Below are 8,457 nucleotides of genomic sequence, written 5' to 3' on the forward strand. Positions count from 1 at the left end.
GGGCTATGAGAGGGAGAAGTGACGTCTTAGTATTTTTATTGGGTATAGAATTTCAGTTTGAAATGATAAAAGAATTGTGGTGATGGATGGGAATCATAATCCCACAATACTGTGAATGTACTTCATGCCACTCAACTATCAACTTAAAAAGATAAAAACGGGGGTTGGGGATTTAGCTCAGTGGTAGAGCGCTTGCCTAGGAAGTGCAAGGCCCTGGGTTCGGTCCCCAGCTCCGGAAAAAATAAATAAATAAAAATAAATAGAGGTTTAAAAAAAAAAAGATAAAAACGATAGGTTTTCTATAATATATATTTTATAATAATAATAAGTAAAGGGTCCATCCCCACCATGAAGTGATAGGGAGGCTGGGCCCTGTACAGCTGCAACTCAGTAACAGCAATGTTAATCTGCTTTGCTCAGTTTCTTAACTATTTCACTGCACTTATATACGTGTACCTTAAAAATAACGGGCCCACCTCGTCCCCGCTGGCCCGGTGGCGGAGGCGAAGCGCAGTTACCCTGGGAGCATGCGGGCTGTGGCCTGCAGCCTGCGCACCCGCACCGCTCTGGCCTCCAGCCCGCCAAGGCCCCGGGCGCCCAGCGCTGCCGCTGTCCACTCGCTGCGCACCGGTTCTGCTTTGATGTCGGTGCGTAAATTCACAGAGAAGCATGAATGGGTAACAGCAAAGGATGGTATTGGAACAGTGGGAATCAGCAACTTTGCACAGGAAGCTTTGGGAGATGTTGTTTACTGCAGTCTTCCTGAAGTTGGGACAAAATTGAAAAAACAAGAGAAGTTTGGTGCTTTGGAAAGTGTGAAGGCAGCCAGTGAACTCTACTACTCTCCTCTGTCAGGAGAGGTAACTGAAGTCAATGAAGCACTTGCCGAAAACCCAGGGCTCGTCAACAAATCATGTTACCAAGATGGTTGGCTGATCAAGATGACACTGAGTGACCCTTCTGAGCTGGATGAATTAGTGAGTGAAGAGGCGTATGAGAAATATGTGAAGTCCATTAAGGAGTGACCATGGCTTCCACATAAAACTGGGACGTGCCCTGTTCCAGCATGCTTGTCTTTTTTTTTTTTTTTTTTTTTTTTTTTTTTTGACCACATTACCTGCTTTAAGTTATTGTGTCAAATGACTGCCTATTGTCCTTGGCCTGTGGTCGCTTCCTTGCTCCCTTCCTGTCATCTGCTCACCTTTTTGTAAATCCCCTCTTTGTTAACACTCTCCAGTGCAGCCCCTCTTCCCTGTCAGGGCATGAACTTTCCTTGTTAAGAAAGTTAAGTAGGAGGATTACAAATGGAGGAGGGCAGCACCCCCTGGTGGATACTGTCCTGCTTTGCTCTGTTTCTAAAGTACATTTCATAAACTTTCATACACTGCACGCGAGGGTACTGCATGCACTTTGTCAAAAACTTAAAACCTTGACAGCCCAACTCTCCTAGTAACAAAGGGTTGACTGCAAATCACCAAATGTAATTATTGGGGCCTCATGGACATCAGCATGGGATGCACCCCAAAGAAACGACCATGTAACTGTGCTGTAGCTAAACCACTCCTGAATCTATTACATACCCAGAAGGCTAAGTCAGGGCACCACAGAGATATTTGCACATGTGTGTTTATTGCTACACTGTTCACAATAATTAGGAAGTGGAACCAGTCTAGATGAATAGTGTCCCACGTGCGACCTCTCGCCGGCAAGAAACACGCGGGGACATAGAAATCCTTGCTGTGACCAAACTTTTATTTTAATCTTAAGGAGAAGCCTCGGCGCGCAAACATGGTGCGCTTATATACACCCTAGCGTGGCGCATCCACACCTGATTGGTTGTTTACCCATGATCTCATAAGGCACGCCCCGGAGTGGGCAAAGACCTGGCATGAAGGCACTCTTGCACATGCGCACACAGATAACTTCCTGAAAGGGAGTCGGCTGGCGCGGCAAAGGCTAGCGCCATCTTGTAATGGCGGAGGCTATCCTGGCCTTCCACATGGGGCGCAGTGGAAGCCAGCGCCATCTAGTGGTGGCGAATGTTATTGCGGCCCTCTACAGAATAGATAAACTATGTTTCATATATGGAATGGAATTTTACTTAGCCATAGAAAGGGCAAAATTGTGAAAGATCTATGCAGGAAAATGGGGCCGATTGAGATCATGTTAAATAAAATAAGTCAGACTCAGAAATACAAATATTGCATTTTTCTGTTCTATGCATAATCTACATTTCAACAGAAAGACATGGAAGTGGAAGGGCCTAGGTGGAGAGGAGGCTAGAGAGGTAGTAGGTGGGCAATTATTATTAGTGTATGTAATGGCTATTCCTGGATGTCAACTTGATTATATCTGAATTAACAACAATCTCGAATAGTAGGACTCACCTGTGATCCAGACCTTGCGGCACACACCTTTAATCAGGTCACACCTTCAGCTGGAGACAGACACAGGGACATTGGAAGAAGGAAGATTCCCTCTTCTTCACCTACTTGCATTTTCTGACAGCACATCTGTTGGAAGCTCCGTCAACAGAAGACCACAGAAACGAGCCTTGTGGGACTGAGAAAGTACAAGATTATTGGAATTCCAAATCACAGGTGACCAACATTGGGAGCTGGACTACAGACCGTAAGTCATCATATCAAATTCTTTTGCTGTACAGAGACTAGAGTTAGGGTTGGGGTTTGAAGTTTAGGGTTTAGGGATTAAGGTTAGGATTTAGAGAATAGAAATAGGGATTAGAATAAGGGTTTAGGGAACAGAATTAGGGATTAGAATAAGGGTTAGGGTTAGGTGTTAGGGGCTCGGGTTCGGGTTTCGGGTTTAGGGTTTAGGGTTTTAGGGTTAGGGTTTAGGGTTTAGGGGTTAGGAGTTAGGGTTAGCAGTTAGGGGTAGTGTTAGGGGTTAGGGGTAAGGGTTAGGGTTTGGGGTTAGGGGTTAGAGGTTTGGGTTAGGGGTTAGGGTTGGGGTTAGGGGCTAGGCGCTAGGTTTAGTGTCTGTATATGGGATGGATCCCCATGTGGGACTGTCTCTCAATGACCTTTCCTTCAGTCTCTGCTTCACGCTTTGTCTCTGTGTTTCCCCACATGAGTATTTTGTTCCCCTTTCACAAGGTCACACCTACTCCACTAAGGCCATCCCTCCTAATAGTAGCACTTCCTATTGGCCAAGCTATTCAAACTACCAGAGGTTTTAATATATAAATATGGTACAAGCACCTAAAGGTCCTGAATGAGGTAATAGAGTTGCCAAACTAAAAAATGTCTCCACCTCTTATATCTCTTAGTTAAATGTCACTAATAATTGACATTCAAAACAGGTATATGAAAAATTCCACAACCACTCTACACACACAGAAATGCACCAAGGAACATTTTATCTTAGAAAATCATCAATGAATATCCTTTGAGTGATGTTTTATAAATGGCAGATACATTTCTGCTAGATATGATGCCAGAATCCACCCTTGAAAAGAAGCACCAGGTATTCAAAAAATGAAGGAACTGGTCCCTTGGCTTAGAGATTGAGGCAGTGGGGTACCTCTCAGCCCCACAGCTCATGAACTCCCTGGTTAGATAATAATTTAGAGTAGAGAGAACGTCTGTCACGAAGGGCTGGGACCACAAACTGAGGACAAATGGTGGTTTGAACAGGAATGCCCCCCTCAGACTCATGTGTTTGAATGCTTGGCCCATAGACAGTGACACTATTAGGAAATGTGGTCTTGTTGGAGGAAGTGTGTCACTGTGAAGGAAGGCTTAGAGATCCCCTATATTTAAGCTATACCCAGTCTCTCCTTGCACCCTGCAAATCAAGATGGGGAACACTCAGCTCCTTTTCCAGCAACATGTCTTCCAGCATGCTGGAAGTCCCACCATGACTATAATGGACCGAACCTCTGAAACTGTATGCCAGCCCCAATTAAATGCTGTCCTTTATAGGAGTTGCCATGGTCGTGGTGTTTCTTCACAGCAGTGGAAACCCTAACTAAGACAAGTATCCTGGAGGAGACACAGTGAAAGGGCAGCTGATCTTGCCATTTGGAGGAGGCAAGAGCAGCCAGCCATAGCTGTGCCTTTCCAGGAGAAACAGAAAACCACCAAGGAGGAACTTCTTTAGGGCCAGGGTATGGGTGCCCAAGTCTTCTATGTACTGGAACAATGGAAGCAAGACCAGTCCTCAGATTGTACTACAGGCTGTCTGATACTGGTCCCTGCACACCTTCCAGAAACTCAGGCTGGGCTGGGTGGGAGCATCTCCTGATCCAGGATTCTTTAATGTGTCCGGCCACGCTTCTTTGCGATTCTGAAGCTTCTACTTACAGACCTGTATTATAGGCTCTGAAAGCCAAGCTAGTCACAGACACCGTTCCCCATTAAACGTGTTGAGTAGGTAAAGGAGTGTGAACTTGATCTCTGTAGGAGCTGCCATGACAGTAAGGCAGGATAGGCAGATGAGTTCTTCAGAGGCTCCAGGTTTGCAGTGTGTTTCAGTGAAACAGCTACGCTCGCTATCACAGGGAGTGGGCGTAGACATAAAATTGTGACTGTAACAGATGGGAGCCCTGAATGTAGACTCAGGAAACTCTAAGTCCTGAAAGCAGAGAGTGGTTTTCAGGGCACTGTGAGTGCTCACTTTTATCCATGTCACGTTTCAAAGAGCTGCATCCTATTCTCCAGTGATATCCATCTACAGGATGTGTAGATCAGGACACCGCCTGATATTTCCAGTAACAGCTTTTCCGCAGCCTCCTATTCATCCCAACACTTGGCCTAGGCTTGTTACCGAAAGAACTGTGAACACGGTGACTCTGGGTTTGAAGAGAGGATTGCTGCTATACTAGACGGACCTCAGGAGTCCCGCTGTGCCTTCTACAGGGGCTGAAGGTGAAGCACGAATGGTGGAGTGCCTTGGCCCTATCTGTTACATTCTGGCTCTTGTAACCTCTGCCTAGTGAATTCAAGTTCTATGACTTTGCCTTGTCCCAGCAAACTCTCCACCAAGTCCACATGGGATCCAAATTCCTGTCTGAGAAAGGTCCCAATATTCTGTTTCCTGTCAATGACACACAGGAAACAGACTTGGGCCTGCAGGTCCATCATACCACCAGACTCACTTCCTCCTAACATTAAATGCTGGAGTCTAGGGGCTCCTGCTTCTCCTTCTCCTCATGCATGTCAAGACTTGTTAGGGGAACATAGGGAACCTTAGTTAAAACTGGTAAGTTCTGCAGACTCAGAGGCTGAGACTACAGAGAGGGAGAAACAAAGACGTCAGAAGAACTTGTTACAAATGTTTGTCTCCAAATTTCCTCACCAGGACCTGTGAAATGACTTGGAAAGTAAGGGTGCCTGCCTCCAAGCTGGTGGCCAGAGTCCAAGACCCAGAACCCACACTGTAGAAGGAGATTACTGATTCTAAGTGCCCAAAGACACAGAGTAGCTGTCTACCAAGCAAATAATACTGGTGGAGGTCACCCATACTGAGGACCCAGCTCAGAGTGAGGAGATCTGAGTTATGCTGAACCTGCAAGGCAGAGGATAAAGCAGCAGATGGGTCTTTTCCTTGCTTTTGTAACTGCAGCTGCTACTGGACTTTTGGATGATAATAGTAATATAATGTATTCATGCTGCCAAGTATCTCTGAATGTGCCAATTCCTAGGATAGAACAGACTGGCATCCTTCAGGACACTGTACAAAGTTATTAGGTTATACAAAAGGTCCTGGTGCCACCCCCAATGCCTCAGTTGACTTTATCAGTCCCTGGGTTCTCTTCACCAGGCACATAACCTAGGGCAAAGGTAGGCTGGATTTCAGTCCAAATGGCATGTGTGCTCTGAGCCTGTCAGTAACTTTCAGGCCCTTATCAGAAGTTAAGCCAGAATAGCTTTATGCCCAGAGTATGTGTGCTCTGTGGCAATTCATCAGTTCCCCACCCCCTGACACACCTCTTCCTGGGCCTCTCCAATCTGATAGTGTAAACTTCATTGACCTCTTCCCAATGACCTCTTCCCAAACCTCCCTAGTTCAATCCACTAAACTTACCTTACCTGTGACCCCTTGCTGTGGGTCACCAGACTACGGAAAGTCACCAGTGTTCTCTATGAAGCAAGATCTACCTAACTCACTGTGGCTACTGTTTTGAACATTCCTTTTTGGATTCCTGGGCTTAGAATCAGTGACAACTAAAGAGGGATGGAGTTGCATCCTGTCCTCCCCTCCATCTCATCCTGTTCTACATCGTACTTGGGAACATCAAATATCGCCTTGTACACAATGCCGAGGATTACTTAGAGCAGATGTATTAGCTGAATGCTTTGTGACTCACCTGTAAACACAGAACCTAAGAAGCTGAGAGAGCAATTCAGTCTGACCACAGATAATATTCTGACAAAAAACCCCTGAAAATCAGAAAAAGAAGAAATGTGTTCAACTAATTTGAGTTCCACGAATGACTCCTGTTCAAGAATATAAGCTTTTACCTTACAGCCAGAAGGACATTTCTCCTGATCACACAGGATTTCATAATATTTCTTAGAAGATAAAGTGTTGTTGGCATAGTCAGGCTCTAAGCAGGACCATTTCAGTATCTGTTGTCTCTTACAATAACTTTCAGGCATCACTGGCTGATGCTATCAGTAAGATATATTGACAAAGATGCTGTGTTACCACACATTGTTTGTAGCAAGCAAATCACAGGGGCCAGGGTGAGCATTTAGACTCAGAAAGAGGTTGAAAATTATTCTTTTGTGGCCCTGGCACCCTTCCCAAATGTGGCACCCAGGGTGCTGATTCATGTGTGTCAAATCAGGGAGGGCAGCAACAGAAGAGTCACGAGGCCAATTTGGGGCTTTTAGCTTTTCTTGTTGCAACTCATCAGGTATATAAACTTCTACACTGTCAAAAGGTGGTGCCTTGAGGGCAGGGGGTGACTGGAAGTGGGAACTGGTGGAACACACACACACACACACACACTACACACACACACACACTACACACACACACACTACACACACACACACACTACACACACACACTACACACACACACACTACACACACACACACACTACACACACACACACACACACACTACACACACACACACTACACACACACACACACACTACACACACACTACACACACACACACTACACACACACACACACTACACACACACACACACACACACACACACACACACACACACACACAGCAGGAGGGTCTCACTGAGACCTCTGTGCTCTCTTAGGCACAGAAAGAAAATCAGGACTGCTTATGGACCACACAACATCCAAAGCAGAACCTTTTTCTGAGGTAAAGAAGAGTTAACAAAGCTATTGTGTCCAACTGCTTATCTTCACCCAGTGTCAAGACTTGGAGCATACAGGATTTTTAGGTCATTAGGTAGTTTTCTATCATCTCTTCATTTCTTGATCCTTACTCCAACAGGTTGGGCATCTTATGTGCAGGACACAGCTGTGCTTTCCCAATAGCTCTCATGTGAGCCCTGGCACAGACAACAACAATGATGACAATGGTGTGTGTGTGTGTGTCTGTGTGTGTATCTGTGTATGAGACTATGTATATTGTGGATCTGTGTGTGTGTTTGTGTGTGTTTGTGTTTGTGCATTGCGAGTCTTCTTTTTTTTTTTTTTTTTCCGGAGCTGGGGACAGAACCCAGGGCCTCGTGCTTGCTAGGCAAGCGCTCTACCACTGAGCTAAATCCCCAACCCTGTGTTTGTGCATTGTGTATGTGTGTCTCTGACTGTGTGTTTGTGGTTGTTGCTGTGTGTTTGTGGCTGTGTATGAGACTATGTATATTGTGGATCTGTGTGTGTGTTTGTGTGTGTTGGAGTGGTTGTGTCTGTATGTGTGAGTATGTATGTCTGTGTGTCTGTGTGTCTATGTGTATCTGTCTCTGTGTCAATCTGTTTCTCTCTCTCTTTCTCTCTTTCTCTCTCTCTCTGTGTGTGTGTGTGTGTGTGTTTGTATGTGTGTGTTGGAATGGTTGTGTCTGTATGTGTGAGTATGTATGTCTGTGTGTCTGTGTGTCTATGTGTATCTGTCTCTGTGTCAATCTGTTTCTGTCTGTCTGTCTGTCTGTCTGTCTGTCTGTCTCCCTCTCTCTGTCCGTGTGTGTGTGTGTGTGTGTGTGTGTGTGTGTGTGTGTGTGTATGTGTGTGTGTGTGTTGGAGTCTGCTAGTCTGCTGAAGTTTCTTCTCAGCCCCCAGGGCCTGGAGATACTATGAGGTTCATGTTCACATGCTCAGAACATCTGTGAATATGTTTGACTGTGAGGTGGGCCTTGGCAATGGGATGGGAACATTAGAAGGTCCAGATGTGTCCAGGAGAAGAGCATCCTATTCCTGTCTCCCTGAGTACCTGCCCTTGTATACGCACTTATTTCTAACATTCACAGACCCCTGTGGTCCTTTGGTTGCTCGTGACACA

General features: G+C 45.6%; 1 pseudogene; it reads left to right on the top strand.

Moving 5' to 3' along the window:
• Nucleotides 1-527: 527 nt before the first annotated feature.
• Nucleotides 528-1,071, top strand: Gcshl1 (glycine cleavage system protein H like 1; annotated as a pseudogene).
• Nucleotides 1,072-8,457: the final 7,386 nt, after the last annotated feature.

This window comes from Rattus norvegicus, chromosome 1 (genome assembly GCF_021556685.1).
Source record: "Rattus norvegicus strain SHRSP/BbbUtx chromosome 1, alternate assembly SHRSP_T2T, whole genome shotgun sequence".
Lineage (NCBI taxonomy): Eukaryota > Metazoa > Chordata > Mammalia > Rodentia > Muridae > Rattus > Rattus norvegicus.